General features: G+C 37.4%; 1 protein-coding gene and 1 long non-coding RNA gene across 18 annotated transcripts in view; one reads left to right on the forward strand and one right to left on the reverse strand.

Annotated features, from left to right (window-relative positions):
* The window catches only part of LOC107035121 (putative N-acetylated-alpha-linked acidic dipeptidase), a 23,625-nt gene extending 19,416 nt beyond the window's left edge, over nucleotides 1–4,209 (forward strand). For 10 of the 14 annotated variants that reach the window (XR_012067719.1, XR_012067720.1, XR_012067723.1 and 7 more), the window contains 4 exons: nucleotides 257–331; nucleotides 803–940; nucleotides 1,201–1,331; nucleotides 2,474–4,209. The gene's annotated coding sequence lies outside the window, so the exon portion shown is untranslated. The remainder of the gene's footprint in view (nucleotides 1–256; nucleotides 332–802; nucleotides 941–1,200; nucleotides 1,332–2,473) is intronic. The other 4 variants (XM_072956919.1, XM_072956920.1, XR_012067722.1 and 1 more) reach the window with 4 other exon arrangements.
* The window catches only part of LOC107035122 (uncharacterized), a 21,403-nt gene extending 5,697 nt beyond the window's left edge, over nucleotides 1–15,706 (reverse strand). For all 4 annotated transcript variants that reach the window (XR_012067727.1, XR_012067726.1, XR_012067725.1 and 1 more), the window contains exons 1-3: nucleotides 14,362–15,706; nucleotides 12,051–12,163; nucleotides 5,000–5,158 (exon numbers count right to left, since the gene is read on the reverse strand). This is a non-coding gene — a long non-coding RNA (uncharacterized lncRNA). The remainder of the gene's footprint in view (nucleotides 1–4,999; nucleotides 5,159–12,050; nucleotides 12,164–14,361) is intronic.
* Nucleotides 15,707–16,662: the final 956 nt, after the last annotated feature.

The following is a 16,662-nucleotide window of genomic DNA, read 5'->3' on the forward strand; positions in this document are numbered from 1 at the left end:
CTGAGCTGTACCCTCCATCATTTAAGTATTTTACTTAAGGTACGTAACTGATGTATTAGCTTACTAATTAATTCTTATCAATGACTATAAAGTCTCCAGTATAAACAACTGAAATGGTTTCAGAGTCAGTTACTAAAATTAACTTGATTTTTCTTCTCTAGTTTCTGGTTTAGAAATAAGAACTTTGTTTTTAAAAGTAATTGGGTGTGATTTGAATGGATAAGAAATTAACATTTTGCTATCTCTGTCTTTCCAGTTTGAAATAAAGATATGAGTTGGCCTGAGGAAATGTCCTTTATAGCAAACAGTAGTAAAATAGATAGACACAAGGGTAAGTCTCCAGTGTATTCTTTTTAAAGAAATTATCTTAAAATCATTCTTTTATTTTTTTTTCCTTCTCTCACTATTGAGGTGTTAACAACTTGTGGCTTTCTGGATCAAAAGTGATTAGGCCTCCTCTTTTCTTTTTCCTGAGGCATCAAATTTCTTTTTAACCTTGCAACTAAATAAGTATACATTTTTTTTAAAGATACAATACTGGAAGAGAATTGTTTGAATGTTAGAAAACTGTTATAACAGCTAGAATCATTGCTGCTTCTAGATTACAAATAAGTATAGATATTATGATTGCCAATGATGCTCCATGAAAAACATCTACTTTAGCCTTGCAAGACCAGATAGAGAAATGCTAGCTCCATTTAGCTGATTGGAAGAGTCATAAAAATCATTGCACTGAATACAGCTAACTGGTTTATAACATTTAGCTACAACTAGGCATCAGTTCTCATATTGTTTGTTCCAGTTCTGAAAGAAAAGGGAGCCAATGGTCTGAGTAACCTGGGAAACACATGCTTCATGGATTCAAGCATCCAGTGTATTAGTTCATACAGCCACTGACACAGTATTTTCTCTCAGGGAGACGTCTTTATGAACTCAACAGGTAATTTTCTTGAGTCATTGACCTCTCAACTGTTGTGACTTTGTTATAAATCCAATATTACCTAAATCTCCTCTTTCTTCACCCTGGGAGAGAAAAGTCTTAATCTTATTGGCTCTATTTAGTATGAAATAAGGACCAAGAGTTACTACTCTCATTTTGAAAAGATATTTTGATGTGAGAAAACAGATGCTAGGTAATTTTCTGCCATGTGATTGTAATTTAAAAATCTTTGGCAACAAATTTTCTTCTCAAACTTCTAGGACAAATCCCATTGGTATGAAGAGGCATATGGCTAAATGCTATGGGGATTTAGTACAGGAGCTTTGGAGTGGAACTCAAAAGAATGTCACCCCACGAAAGCTTCAGATGAGCATGTTAAAGTAATATAAAGGTATTTAAGTCCTAGATGGTTAAGTAATTATTTTTCTCTACATGTTTTTTTATAGTTAGCTTTTTAGTTTTAATTTAATGTTTTTGGGTCCTTCACAAGGCATAAACTGGATGTCAGATAGTTTTACTTGTTCACATATATGCAAAATACTGCTACAGATGTAGTGGGTAGAAAAAGATCAAAAGTACAGTCTAAATTTAGAATGCCATTCACTTTACTAATTTATCAAGTGTCTTGTATGTACAGGAAACCTTCCTTTCTTAGTCCTTGACTATTACAGTGTTCTAACTGTAAGGTAGACCTCTGAGTCTAATGATTCTCAATCCATTTTTAACATTACTAAGATAAATTAATTTTATCTATAGGGTAAAATGTAGCAGAAAGAATGTAATTAATGGATAGAAATTTGACATCAGTATCATATATGGTGACTTTTAGTGAAATTAGCATTATTTTTTATCTTTAAAAGCAAGACAAAAGCTTTTTAGGTCAAAAATTAATAATCATAGTAGGTTAAAATTGGCTACTTACAACTTACCAGCCACTTTTCTAATTACTTTATGTATATTAACTAATTTAATCTTCTAAATGACCCTATAATATAAAGTAGTGTTATTATCTTCACCATGTGGCTCAGGAAACAGGCTTTTAGCAGTTTAAATAGCTTGTCCAAAGCTGCAAGCTAGTATAAGTCCCCACAGGTAAACACAAGGCTATCTTGCCTCTAATAATAAAAGTTAGGATGCAACAAGACCAGCAAAGCTAACTGTAAAAGAAATAGTATAAGGGATCTTTTGGTGTGAGAAAATGCTATTTTAATATTTCTGTCTTAAGTAGCATCTGTGTACCTAAAGAAATGTTTGCTCACATGATACTAAACTGGAACCCAGTATTGGCCATAATACTTTTTAGAGGGAGAAGAGGGGTCATCTGAGATTAAGATTAGAAAGATTTCATGATTATCTAAAATATGTTTGCTGAAATAGACACAGACTAAATACTATACTATTTACCTTCTTCTAGTGCTCGGATTGAATTATGGGCATGTTCATTCTAAATTTTATAGATACATAGATATATACATATATAGAGAGAGATATAGAGATAGCAAGTAATGAGTTTGATTCCTCTTATATTTATAGTGGACCATAGCAACATATGCTCCCCAATTTAATGGGTTCCAGCAACAGGACTCCCAGGAACTTCTGGCTTTTCTCTTGGATGGTCTTCATGAAGATCTCATCCGAGTGCATGAGAAGCCATACGTGGAGCTGAAGGGCAGTGATGGCCAACCAGACTGGGGTGTAGCTGCAGAGGTTGGTCAGTATGGAAGAAAAGTTAATTGTTTTCTGGGAAAAAGGCCATTTATGGTCAGTAGTAATCAGGTTTCTGGATGGTAAGCAACAGGGAAAGATAACTGATGACCTGCAGCTCGCTGAGGTGTAGTGTTGGCCGTTCACATGGAGCAGGTATCTGCATGCACATTCAGTACATTCCAAGTTCTAGGTAAGTGACCTTATCATTGGTTGTGAGATGCTTAGAGAGCTGTAACTTGGTTTGTAAAACTCCCTGTAATGCATCCATTTTACAAAGAACATACTTTATTCACATGATGTAAAAATATAGTATGACCAATTTTATTAGAAACAATATGAAATTATATACACAGTTTATATGCAACATTGGCAAAGTAAGCTGACAACCCATATCATTAGATTTCACCCTTTTCAAGGAAGGGATGAAAATTCTCACAAAGAACCACTTCAAAAATGTAATTTTTCTTTCATTGTATTTTAACTTTGTAGTTTTTAATAAAAAATCTTTATGTTATGAAAATACAAACTCCTCAAGAGTTACTGTTAATTTTCTTGTACATCTTCTGAGGAGGTGAGTAGGCTACTTTGTTCCTGACCGTGAAATGTTAATTAAATGCCAGTTTCAAATGTTCCATGGAAAATCATGGCCAAAACTTAGCAATATGTCTCTTCTTTATATATTTTTTTAAAAATCATGATTTTTTTTCCATTTTGTCTGGTTAAAATCTTATGAAGACAGACCAGTAACCTAGATCTCTCTTGCTGTCCTGCCTCCTATTTCTAGTAATAAACTAGGAAACCCAGGCACTATGTAAAGATCAGGCCCATCAGAAATGTATGACACATTAATACACTTTCCCCCTTCTTCCTGCAGTGTGTATTGCCTTGGATGATGAAGCAGTCACCTGTCAGGTCCCTCTGTGTGAAGATCTGAGATGTCTGCTGTCTGGTCCTGATCATCCTGATGCTGCCAACAATCCAAGATCTAAGTATTTTCTTGCCTGGGGAGCTGAGGCATTCACTTCCGGTCAGCATTACTGGGAGGTGGCAGACTGTGATAACTTGACAATTGGGGTTTGTAATGATTCTCGGACAAGGAAGTATGACATGGTGGTTGACTTAGGGAATTTTTCTCCTTTTTTGTATCAAAGAGAACAATCAGTGCTGTCTCTTTACCTCCTCACCTCCTCCCCACCATTACCTCAGTATTTACCTCAATATGTCAAAAGGCCTCTCGGCCACATAGGGGTGCTCCTAGATTATGAAGGTGGTGTGGTGAGCTTTGTCAATGTGGCCAGCAGTTCCCTCATTTGTAGTTTTCTCATACTCCTTCTCATCTCCTCTGAAGCCTTTTCTTTGCTCTGGACACCCATGATCAGGGACAAGTGAGAAATCTGACCATAGGCATCAGGAATGTCAATGACTGAGATCACTAAGTTAGTGCCTGCCTGATTTTCTTTAACTTCACCTTCCTTTGTGAAATGTATTGATTGATTTTAAAGGGTTGATATGTTAATTGTTTAAATTCCATTTTCTTTAAATAAAAATAATATCTCTTGAAACACTGTGTGATCTTTATTCTATGTCTTGGTATTTCACTTGATTTTGAGGGAGGCTGGAGGTAACAGAAGACCTTGGGTGTGTTTCCCCAGCTTAATAGATTAAGGCAAGAGCACAGGTTTCTTCTCAAGAGCAGACTTGGAATTCTCTTCTCCTTGTTGTGCATCTTATAAATTATGCTCCTTCATCAAATCTCAGTTTTAAAATCTCCTTCATGGTATTATTGTTAACCTCTGGACTAAATGAGTCCATCTTGTTGTAGGGTCTCAGCACACCTTATACTTCTCTTTTTTAAAACTCAGAACCTACTATTGGCCTTTCCATGTAGTTGATATATTAGAAGAAGGTTTATATCAACATTATGGACAGATATATTCCAAAGAAATAGCAAAGACCTGCCTGCTGGAAATATATCTGAGTAAATTAATACATGTACAAGGTCATGAATAAAAACATGCTGTATCACTGTTAAAAAGCTCATTAAATGTAAGTGTAATCAGATGGGAAAATGGGGGGATACTATGTAACAGAAATGTGAATTAGGCCACTGCCATGTGATTCCCATCTACCTATGATCCAACAACATCTCTTCTGGGTATTTGAGAAACTACCACCAACTAGGAAAGGTACATACACCCTAATGTTTATTGCAGTGTGATTTCCTGTGCCCCTTTATCCGAAGTTAAGTAGGTATTTTTCCCTGTCCTGTGTTGCAGAGATATGTATTGAAGAACTCAGTGCAGAAATTGCTGGACGAAGCTACCTATGTTCATAAGATTCAAATTCACATACTTCTTCAGGTGTGTGGGCTAATCCTCCCCAGGCAGTAGGCAAGAGAGGCCAGGACCTCTGAAAGATGGACATAGAGCAGACTTGAGAAGAAAAGCAGTACTAGCCATGGGGATTCAGAGACGCAGGTCTGAATCAGGCTTCCACACATCACCACGCCACCTGCGACAGAATCATCAGTTTACGTGGGTTTTTTTGCAAAAGTACAATTATAAGTATATTATTTTTTAAATTGTAGTTCCATTACATAAATACAACATGTAACCTTGTTCCATATTAGTATATAAAGAGAATGTCTTTTCAGCCTCTACTAAATATTGCAATGTATACATGTTAACAGTTTCCTTGACCATTCAATTATTGACAGACTATTTTTAGTAAGATTTTAATCTTATTTAAGAATATTTTTAGATTTATAGAACGGTTGCAAATATAGTACCAAAAGGATATATCATTCACCAAGTTTTAATTTTCTTTAATGTTATTTTCTTGGATTTTCATGGTTTATCAAAACTAAGAACCCAGATTGTACATTCTACTCTCGACCTCCAGATATTATTCAGATTTCACTTGTTTTTCTATTAATGTCCTATTTCTACTCCAGAACCCAATCCATATGCCACACTGCACAATTGTCATGTCTCCTTACTATCCTTTTGATCTTTCCATGTTTTTCATGAACTTCACAGTTTTGAGAAGTACTGGTCAGGTATTCTGTAACTGTCCTTCAATTTTGAACTTTTTTATATTTTTATGACTGATTTGGGCTTATAAACTTTTGGGAGGAAGAGCAGTGTTGAAGCACCCTACTCTTCATATCAAGTCAGAGTCCCCACATGACACCACTGGTGACATTAAACTTGATCACTTGGTCATGGACCTCTGTACCAGATTTCTTCATTGAAAGTTCCATTTCACTTTCCCTACTTTATTCTGTGCACTCAAGTCACTAACTGCAGGCCACCCTCAAAGGAAAATAGGTGAATATTTATGGTTTGGAATTTCTTCAATAATAAATTCAACAGAATTTTACAGGTTTACCAATAGTTAGCAGTTATCAAAGTGATAAGTAAATATCTTTTACATCCTTCTTTTTATTATATATTGGGTGGGTGAGGGGCAGGATAAATCTCCATGCTGGCCACAGGTGTTCTTACACTGAAATCTTGCTTTAAAATTCAAAAGTTTATCAATTAATAAAATAAAGCACTTTCTTCATTACAGAATATATTTAAACATACCTCAGGAAACAGATTTCCATGTTTTCAAATACACTTGTTAAACAACTTAACTGATAAAATAACCTTTGTAACCTCTTTGGTAAGTTAAAAATAAAAGTCCTTCATTTTTCACTGAACTAGAATAACTCATAAAATTTATATGGAATCACAAAAGACCTAGAATTGGCAAAGCATTACTGAAGAAAGAGAAAGAGGCTGGAGGAATAACTCTCCCAGACTTCAGACAATACTACAGAGCTGCAGTAATCAAAACAGCATGGTACTGCTACAAAAACAGACATGTAGATCAATGGAACAAAACAGAGAGCCAAGAAATGAATCCACAGACTTGGTCAATTAATCTCTGACAAAGGAGACAAGAACATACAATGGAATTAAGACAGTCTCTTCAGCAAATGGTGTTGGGAAAACTGGACAGCAACATATGAATCAATGAAGTTATAATAATCTCTCACACCTTACACAAAAATGAACTCAAAATGGATCAAAGACTTAAACATAAGACAAGATGCAATAAACCTCCTAGAAGAAAATATAGGCAAAATATTATCTCACATACATTTCAGCAATGTTCTTCTAGGACAGTCTACCCAAGCAATAGAAATAAAAGCAAGAATAAACATGTGGGACCTAATTAAACTTACAAGCTTTTGAACAGCAAAGGAAACCATAAAGAAAACAAAGTGACAACCTAGGGAATGGGAAAAAATATTTTCAGAAGATGAAACCAACAAGGGCTTGATCTTGAAAATATATAAACAGTTTCTATGACTTAGTAAGAAAAAAAAAAAACCCAATCCATAAATGAGCAGAAGACCTAAACAAGCATTTCTCCAATGAAGACGTACAAATGACCAATAGGCACATGAAAAAGTGCTCAATAACACTAATTGTAACAGAAGTGCAAATCAAAACTAAAATGAGGTATCACCTCACACCAGTCAGGATGGCCATCATTCAAAAGTCCATGAATGATAAATGTTGGGGAGGCTGTGGGGAAAAGGGAACCCTCCTACACTGCTGGTGGGAATGCAGTTTGGTGCAGCCATTGTGGAAAACAGTATGGAGATTACTCATAAGACTAAAAATAGACTTAACATATGACCCAGCAATCCCACTCCTGGGCATATATCCAGAAGGAACCCTAATTGAAAAAGACACTTGCACCCCAATGTTCACATGAGTACTATTTACAATAGCCAAGACATGGAAACAGCCTAAATGTCCATCAACAGATGACCAGGTAAAGAAGTTGTGGTACAGATATGCAATGAAATATTATTCAGCCATAAAAATGACAACATAATGTCAGTTGCAGCAACATGGATGTTCCTGGAGAATGTCACTTTAAGTGAAGTTAAGCCAGAAAAAGAAAGAAAACTACCATATATCACTCATATGTGGAATCTAAAAAAAAAAATAGAAGACAAATAAATATAAAACAGAAACAGACACACAGACATAGAATACAAATTTGTCATTGCCAGTGGGAAGGGGAGGGGGAAGGGACAGACTAGGAGTTTGAGATTTGCAGATAATGACAAGTAAATATAGAATATATAAACAAGTTTACACTGTATAGCACAGGGAAATTTATTCAAGATCTTCTGGTAGCTCATGGTGAAAAATAATATAAAAATGAATATATGTATATTCATGTATGACTGAAAACTTGTGCTGTAGACCAGAAATTGACACAACATTGTAAACTGACTATAACTCAATAAAAAAAAAACTTAAAAAGCAATCATATTTTAAATGGCATTAGAAATAAATAAAACATTTAGGAATAAATTAAATTAAGTAGATAAAATATCCATACACCTAAAATGACAAAACGGTAATGAGCAAACTGAGAAAAACAGAAACAATGTTAACAGTTTCCATGGTTATGAATTTGAAGAATAATACTGAAAAATGCCTATACCACTCAAAGCTGTCTATAGATTCAATGCAATCTTTATCAAAACTCATATGACTTTTACACAGAAATATAGAAAGCAATCCTAAAACTTGTATGGAACCACAAAACACCCCTAATGTCAAGTCAACCTGGTTAAGAACAAATCTAGACATATCACACTCCCTAATTTCAAATTTTATTACAAAGCTATAGTAATCAAAATGGTAGGTAATGGCGAAAAACAGAGACCAAGTCCAATGAAACAATCAGAGTTCAGAAATAAACCCATCCAAATGCAGTCAACAAATATTTCACAAGGGAGACAAGAAGAAGTAATGGGGAAAATACAGTCTTTTCAATAAACTGCACGGGAAAAACTGGATAATGACCTACAGATGAACACAACTGGACCCTGTTCTTGCAGCACTCACAAAAGTTAACTCAAAGTGGACTGAAGGCTTAAATGTAAGACTTAAAACTGTAAAACTACTTGAAGAAAACATAAAGATAAAGCTCCCTAGTGTGGTTTTGGCAAATATCTTTTGGATATGACACCAAAGTTACAAGAAACAAAAGCAAAAATAAGCAACTGAAGCTACAGCAAACTTAAAAAAAAAATTCATAGCAAAATAATCAGCAAATGTAGAAGCAGCTGCAGAACAGAGAACATATACACAAACCATTTTTTCATTTTTTAACCAAAAAAACATTTTTGATAAACTATGTAAGTAACTCATAAAATACTAGCAATCAAATAAAAAATTCAAATTAAAAATGGGTTAAAGGACTTGAGTAGACTTTCTTTTCCCAAAAAAAAAGACATACGAATCACCAACAGATATTGAAAATATACTAATCATCAGGGAAATGCAAACCCAAACCACAATGAAACAGCACATCACACCTATTAGAATGACCATTATAAAAAATAAAAAACAAATATTTGCAAGAATATGAAAAAAAGGTAACTCATGCACTTTTTGGGTGGAAATGTAAATTGGTACAGTCGAATGAAAGTAAGAGACTTAAACTTGACTCCATCTTACACTATTCACAAAAATTAACTCACAATAGATTAAAGAGTCAACTGTATGACTTGAAACCATAAAACTCCTAAAAAATCATAGAGGAAATTCTCCTTGACCTTGGTCTTGGGAATAATGATTTTTTGGATATGACTCCACAGGACAGGCAACAAAAGCAAAAGCAAAAAGAAACAAGTGGGACTAAGTCAATGTAAAAATCTTTAGCATAGGAAAAAAATTGAAAAAATTAAAAGGCATCCCATGGAATGGGAGCAACTATTAGCGAACCATCTTTTGATGAATGGTAGTTACTCAAGTATATAAATAAATCATACAACTTAACAACCAAAAAAAAATCTAAGTTAAAAATACTGGCTCTGAATAGACAAATTTTCCAAAGAAGACATACAAATGTACAACATGAAAAGCTGTTCAATGTCATTAATCATCAGGGGAATGCAAATCAAAACCACGAGACAATCTCTCACCTGTTACAATGGATATAGTCAAAAAAGACAAGTGATTACAAGTATTGGCAAGGATGTGGAGAAAAGAAAATCCTCGTGGATTGTTGGTAAAAATGTAAATTACCACACCCACTATGAAAAGCAGTTTGGAGGTTCTGCCAAAAATTAAAAGTAGTATTCAGCTGTCCCAGCACCATCTGTCAAAGAGACTGTCCTTTGGCCGCTGAATGCACTTTAGTCCCATCTCAAATATCCATTGACATTTTATACCTGTGTTTACTACTGGGTAGTCTGTTCTATTCCTTTGTTAGACTACGTGTGTATTTTAATACCAGCATCATGGTGTCTCATGACTATAGCACTATGATATAGTTTTAAAGCAGAAAGTGTGATGGCTCCCAGTTTATTCCTTCTCAGGCTTGCTTTGGTATTTGGGTCTTTTGTGGTCACATCAAAAAATTTTAAGATGGACTTCTATCTTTGAAAAATATTATTGGAATATTGATAGAAATTGCTCTGAACCTATAAATGCCTTTGGGTAGTATGGACATTTTAGCATTAATTCTTCTGGTCCATTAACCATACATCTGGTCCAGTATATCTTTCTACTTGTTTTGACTTCTTCAATTTTTTCCATAAGAGTCTAATTATAGGTTTTAAAGTACAAATTTTTCACTTCCTCAGTTAAGTTTATTTTTAAGTATTTTATTGGTTTTAAGGCTATTTTGAAAGGGGAAAGTCTAGTGTCTTCAACAAATGATGTTGGTTACACTGGAAAACCACATGCAGAAAAATGAAATTGGACAGCTATCTTCTACCACTCAGAAATATAACTTAAAATGGATTAAAGACTGAGAGGTAAGATCTGACACTACAAAACTCCTAGAGGAAAACATAGAGGAGAAGCTACTTAACACGGGCTTGGGCAATAATTTTGGGATATGACCCCAAAAACACAAGTCAGAAAAGCAAATATCAACAGGTGGGACTACATAAAACTAAAAAGCTCCTGCACAGCAAAAGTAACAATCAGCAAAATATAAAGCCTAATACAGAGTAGGACAGAATCTCTGCAAATCATATATGGGATGAGGAGTTAATATCAAAGCATATGTGGACCTCATACAACACAATAGCAAAAAAAAAAAAAAAAAAGCCAAACATCCAATATAAAAAATGGGCAGTAAAATTAAATCTATATTTTTCCAAAGACACCCAAATACACAAAAGGTACATGAAAAGGTGTGCAACATCACTAACAATTAGGTAAATGCAAATCGAAACTGGAATGAGATATCCCCTCCCTCCTGTCAGAATGATCATCAACAAGAAGACAAGAGACAAGTGCTGGCCAGGACGAGGACAAAAGGAAACCCCTGTGCACTGTCGGTGGGGATGTAACCTGGCTCAGCCATTATGGAAAAGCTACAGAGGTTACCCAAAACTTAAAGACAGAGCTACCATATGCTCCAGCAGTCCTCCTTCCTGGTGAGCATCTGAAGGGAGTGAAAACAGGGTATTGAAAAGATAGCTGCACTTGCATGTTTATTATAATGTTATTCACAACAGCCAAGATATGGAAATGACCTGAGTGTACAACAATGGATGAACAGATAAAGAAGAAGTAGCATTTATACAGAATGGAATATTATTCTGCATTGAGAAAAGGAAATTCTGCCATTTGTAATATTACAGATGGACATTGAGGGCTTTATGCTTGATGAACTAGACAAAGATAAATGTAAGATACCAGGTATACATGTAAAAAAACAAACAAACTCTTAGAAACAAAGTAGAATGGTGTTGGGGTGGAGGAACTGTGGAGACATTAAAGGGTACAAACTTGCAACCTGAAGATAAATAAGTCATGCAGATCAAATGCACAGCACAGTGATTACAGAAAACAGTGATGTATCAGTCTTCAAAGTTGCTAAGATACTATCTTGTGAATGTTCTTGTCATAAAAAATAAAGAAAATTATACTTGAGAGTCATGTGAGAGGTGTTAGTTAAAGCTGTTTGTGGTCACATTGCTGTATGTAAGTGGATCAAATCAACACACTGCAGACTGTGAAAGAAGAAAAAGTAGAACTGCATGATTTCACTTACACATGTAATCTAAAAAAGCCAAATTCACATAAACAGAGAACAGAGTGGTGGTTGTCAGGGCCTGGGAGTCAGGAAGTGAGAAGATGCTCAAAGAGCACAAATGTCCAGGTTTAAGATGAGTGAGTTCTGGGAAATCTCACGAACAGTACTGTGACTACAGCTAACAATGCTGTATTATTTATCTGAAAGTTGCTGAGAGCAGATCTCAAAAATTCTCACCACAAAAGGGAATTAGGTGAGTTTATGGAAGCAGCCTTACTATGAAAATCACTCACAACATATATGTGTATCAAGTCGCCACATTACTTACTGCTAGGGCTGTGTCCTGGGTCACTGTCTAAGAAGCATTTCACCGGAGATGTCTCTCAGGACTCAGACTTCAGGTAGTCTGTTTCACTTCATGGGTGAACATATTCAAATGGCCTGTGTATAAAATAAAAATATAATGACTAATAGTTCATTGTGAATGGCTCCCAGAATGTGTTTTAAAATTTTTGTTCCCATGCTTACATTTCACACTACTGTAACAAAATCAAATATGAGCCATCACAAATGGCACATTAGAACAATGATAACAGAGTCCTGAACACAAAGATTCAATGTTTCTTTCTGGTGTTTTCTAATCAGAAGTGTTTTTAAAAATATTTGAACTCACCAGTTCCTAGGTGACAGCTGAAAGTGACAAAATCAGAGAACCCAAAATGGCAGATGATCCTGTATGTGATTATAGATGTTGCTACATTTTATGCCAGAAATTAATTATCTATTAGAAAGTTTCATTAAAAACTTGAAGCTCAAACCCTGGAATGCTTCCCAACTTTGTTAAACTCATGTTATTATAATGTCCGTGTCCATTTAGCTGATGAGGTAGGTGAAGATAAAAAGTTATCTGTTCCTCTGTGTTTAGTACAATTAAAATAACTAACAACAATTATACAATGCTTTGAAGAATTCAGGTTAGATCTGGAATACAGATGGAGATATGAAAATGCTTTTCCTTGCTCTATGCATGAGTAGTAGCCCATCATGTACAAATATGTCAGATGACAAGGTATCTTCATGTTAAAAAAAATACCATCACCACAAAGGAAAGCTTTACTGATTGTACTGAAAATAAAAGGAAAAAAATAGAATTGGAAAAAGATCATGTTGACATAAAAATGCTTATGGTCACAGATACTATAGAGGAGCAACTGTGGCAGATGTATGAAGATGTAGAAGCTATCACTCCTCCACTGAATATCATTACACCAAATTGTGACTTAATCATTTCATAAACTTGACAGACATTTCTGCTTCTATAATTTAAAATATAACCTTTAAAATACTGTATAATGAGAAGTGTGATATTCTAATATCTGTTCTAAGAAGTGAGTTAGACACACATAAGAATAGCCAATGCTCAGAAAGATCACATGCAATCAGTTACCACCCCATGCAAATTAATGGCATTTAGCAGATATTCATATATGTGTGCATACATAAAATGTGTATTGGTATATATATAAATCAAGTAGAACATTATATTATAATCTAATGTAAAATTGTATCAGCAAAAGCACTGTGCTGATATGTGTCTTGGTGTAAACAGATTACAATTTTTTATTGAGTTATCATAATGGGATAACATTGTGAACCAAGTAGAAATTGTAAAAAAAGTTATCCAAAAAAAAAAAAAACCTGACTACATGAAAAGATGCACAGTTACTATAAGGCCTCTTTCCTTATTTACTATCAGTGTCAGAAAGTCACTTGGAATAGGTTAGGAAAATTAAAAACTCTGACAAGACACAAGAATTCACTCTCTGTTAAAGAAAATAAACCAAAGGAAAAACCGAATGGACAGTTAAGATCCTACAGATAAAAATATCAATTTTATGGGAAATAGGCTTAAAATAAAAAATAAGGAGATTATAGTCTGTCACCTTTTGAATAAAGATATACATTAAGCTGAATACCTTCGTATTTTGCGCTTATGGAGAGAAAATGTATTTGCAATGAAAAAGCAGCTATTGTCCTGCCTTTTCAGTATTCTGAAGGTTTAGGTTTGAATATATTTCATCTTAAATGGTCTTAAGCACTATGCAGTGGTTGGTGTTTTTAAAAATACTACTGTGTTTGGAACTTCTAAAAGTGATTCAAAAAAATTTTAATTATTTTTTTTAATAATTTGGTAGTGGCCTGGATATTATTTTAACAAGACTACTCACCCTGGAATGCTGCAAGTTTTTTTCAATGAGTTTATATTTACACATATTTAAGATTGTCACTATATTTTGAGAAAATGTCAACCGTGGCAGTATTTTGACTTGAAAACGAGATAAGCTGAGAAGTATATTTTACGTATAAAATAAATGATTACATTCCTTTAAAGACAGGAAAGTAAAAGCATAATAAACTCTGACTTCGACACACTTAAAATATACAAGTTAACATAATGTGTTTTTACACACTTCTCTTTAACTCTTTCATTACTTTCTCAGCCCCTTTCTCATTACACCCGCGTCCCCGCTCCTGACCCGCGCTGTACACACCTCCGATCACACGGGGGAGGGGGGACCCGGGCGGCGAGGACCAGGGGCGTGAACACCCCCGCGGCCCGGATGGACACGGACACTCACCCGCTCCCGGAGGGCGATGAGAATAGTCGAAGCGGGCCCGACAGCACACCCGTCACCTCCTGCCCGGCCGGGGTCCCAGCTCGGTCAGGTCCACACAAACCCCGGCAGGAAGCGGGCTCAGGCCGCGGGAAACCGGCATAACCTCAGATAGTGGGCGGGGAGCGTCCTTCTCCCGCAGACACGCGGGCCGCGCGGTCCCGGAACCGCCATGGCTGCCCCCGCTCCGTCCTGAGGAAAACAAGCTCCGCCCCCAGGGAAGACGCTGGCTGCTGACGCTGACTGCGCATGCGCACCACCACTTAAGACCTGCTGACTTCGCGCGCCCCCTGTAGGCCCTCGAGGGCGGTGCAGGATACTCAGCACTCACTGTAGAACACGTGACCCCTCCCAGCTAAGATGCTAAATCACTGGAAATCTCAGTGCCCTGGCCTCTTTGTTGATGGCACTGGTGATGCTATCATCCAGCCATGCCTGCTCTCTTGCCTGGCACATGCCTCAGTCCTTGGAATCCCGCCTGAATCATATTCTGTTCTGGAGTAAGAACAGGTGCCCAAGAATCTCAAAATACCTGACTTAGAAGATGATCAGGAACCCAAACTCAAATCTGGCAACTGCCTGGGGTCTTCTGAGGAGTGTGGTTTTCTCAGAATCATCTGCCCTGTGTCAGGAGCAGACCAAGCCTCAGGTAGCTTAAAGGGGCTATCATGCAGACAATGTTTTGGACAGTCCTCAGTTCTGACCTGCATGATCTTGAGACGCTTTTGTAACTCCTAACACTCTGTCTTCTCATACCTATAGTGATGGTTATTGACGACTAACTGAGTTATGCTCTTACAATGCGCAGGTGCTATTGTTCCTCAGATAACATAATGTTTTGAACGGATCAACTCTTTATCACTCCCCTCTAATCAAATATATTTTTAAAGCACCAGTTCCTAAGGTGCTGGCAGTTTCTGCTCTGAGCTCCAGATCCTGATCCTGCCAGTGGTCTATGGTGATGCCAGTGTGTACATACCCTTCCTTGTGCACCGGTGTGGAAAGGAGACAGCCCATTCCCCTGCATGAGGCTGCAACATGCTGACACTCAAAGCAGGCACAATGAAGAATCAGCTAGAGTCCCCGGTACCAGCTGTCCCAGGTAGAAACATCACCTCCACCACAGTGTTTCTGTGCTCCTACCAGGCCTTCACTACTCCCAGCAGGCCATGCATGAGCAGTGTGACAGGTGACTGCCTGTCCCAGCACAGCATGGTGGTGATGATCCCACCTTATCTGTTTGTTTTTGGAATGTCCCCACACCTCTCTGAGCTTCACTTTGCTCTTCTCACAGGCAGGGTTGTACAGGCATGAACCTCACAGTGTTATGGTAGGTAGTCACAGTAGCTGCTCACCCAGTGGCAGGCTCTGCCGAGAGGGCTGCTGGGAGTGCTGTGTGTCTTCACACTTGTCCTTCACTCTCCCCAATGAAAACACTCTTGGCCTTTTCCTTCCCTGGCCTGTGGCCTTTCTGTGTTTGCAAAAGAACATGGAAACAATCTGTTTGCAAAGAAGTTTTGAGGTTCTGTCCACCTGGTCCAGGAAATGCTGACTCTGCTACATTTGCGGGTGGGTGGGCTGTCATGGGAGGGGCTGGGGCAGGGCTTCCCTTTGCAATAAGCTGCCCACCCAGGCCTTTCCATGATCCAGACTCCTGGGATCAGGGTGCAAATCCCCAGCTCCCTACTTGTCAACCATGTGACCTGGGCAACTTTCTCAAACCCAAGCCTTCTCTGTCCACCCGATGTCAGCAGAGATGGAGGATAACAGGATGTCCTGCACAGAGTGTCTGTGAAGATTAAGTGAGATAGAACAGATAGAACAGTGGCTTGGGCCTGGCCCATTTGTTGGCAGAAGGGAGCTCAACATGTGCAGCAAGTTCCGCGGGTCACCCAGCGATCTGCCCAGAGGCTTAGCCACTCCATCGCTATCACGCATCTGAAGTCCACTTAACCACATGGGAGAGAAACAAACACATCTTCTGAGTGTAGCTGCCACAGGGAAAATTACATCTGAGTAGGGAGTCAGACCAGAGGGTGATTAGGATGGTGGAAGATGCCCCCTGGGGTTGAGTAGAGTGGAGCTGCCCTCCGGAGCCTGGGGTTAGTGAGGATGGGCTTGTAGAAATGCCCCTCTCCTTTACCCACCAGTGCTGGGTCCTGCGGGTACTGAGTCCCACAATTGGTGTTCTGCTAGTGCCTTCAGCACAGAGGAAAACCCCAGGGATTCCCACAAGGCTCTGTCCACGTCCTGGGCTTGCTGAAC

The sequence above is a fragment of the Vicugna pacos genome, unplaced genomic scaffold (genome assembly GCF_048564905.1).
Source record: "Vicugna pacos unplaced genomic scaffold, VicPac4 SAC-SAT, whole genome shotgun sequence".
Lineage (NCBI taxonomy): Eukaryota > Metazoa > Chordata > Mammalia > Artiodactyla > Camelidae > Vicugna > Vicugna pacos.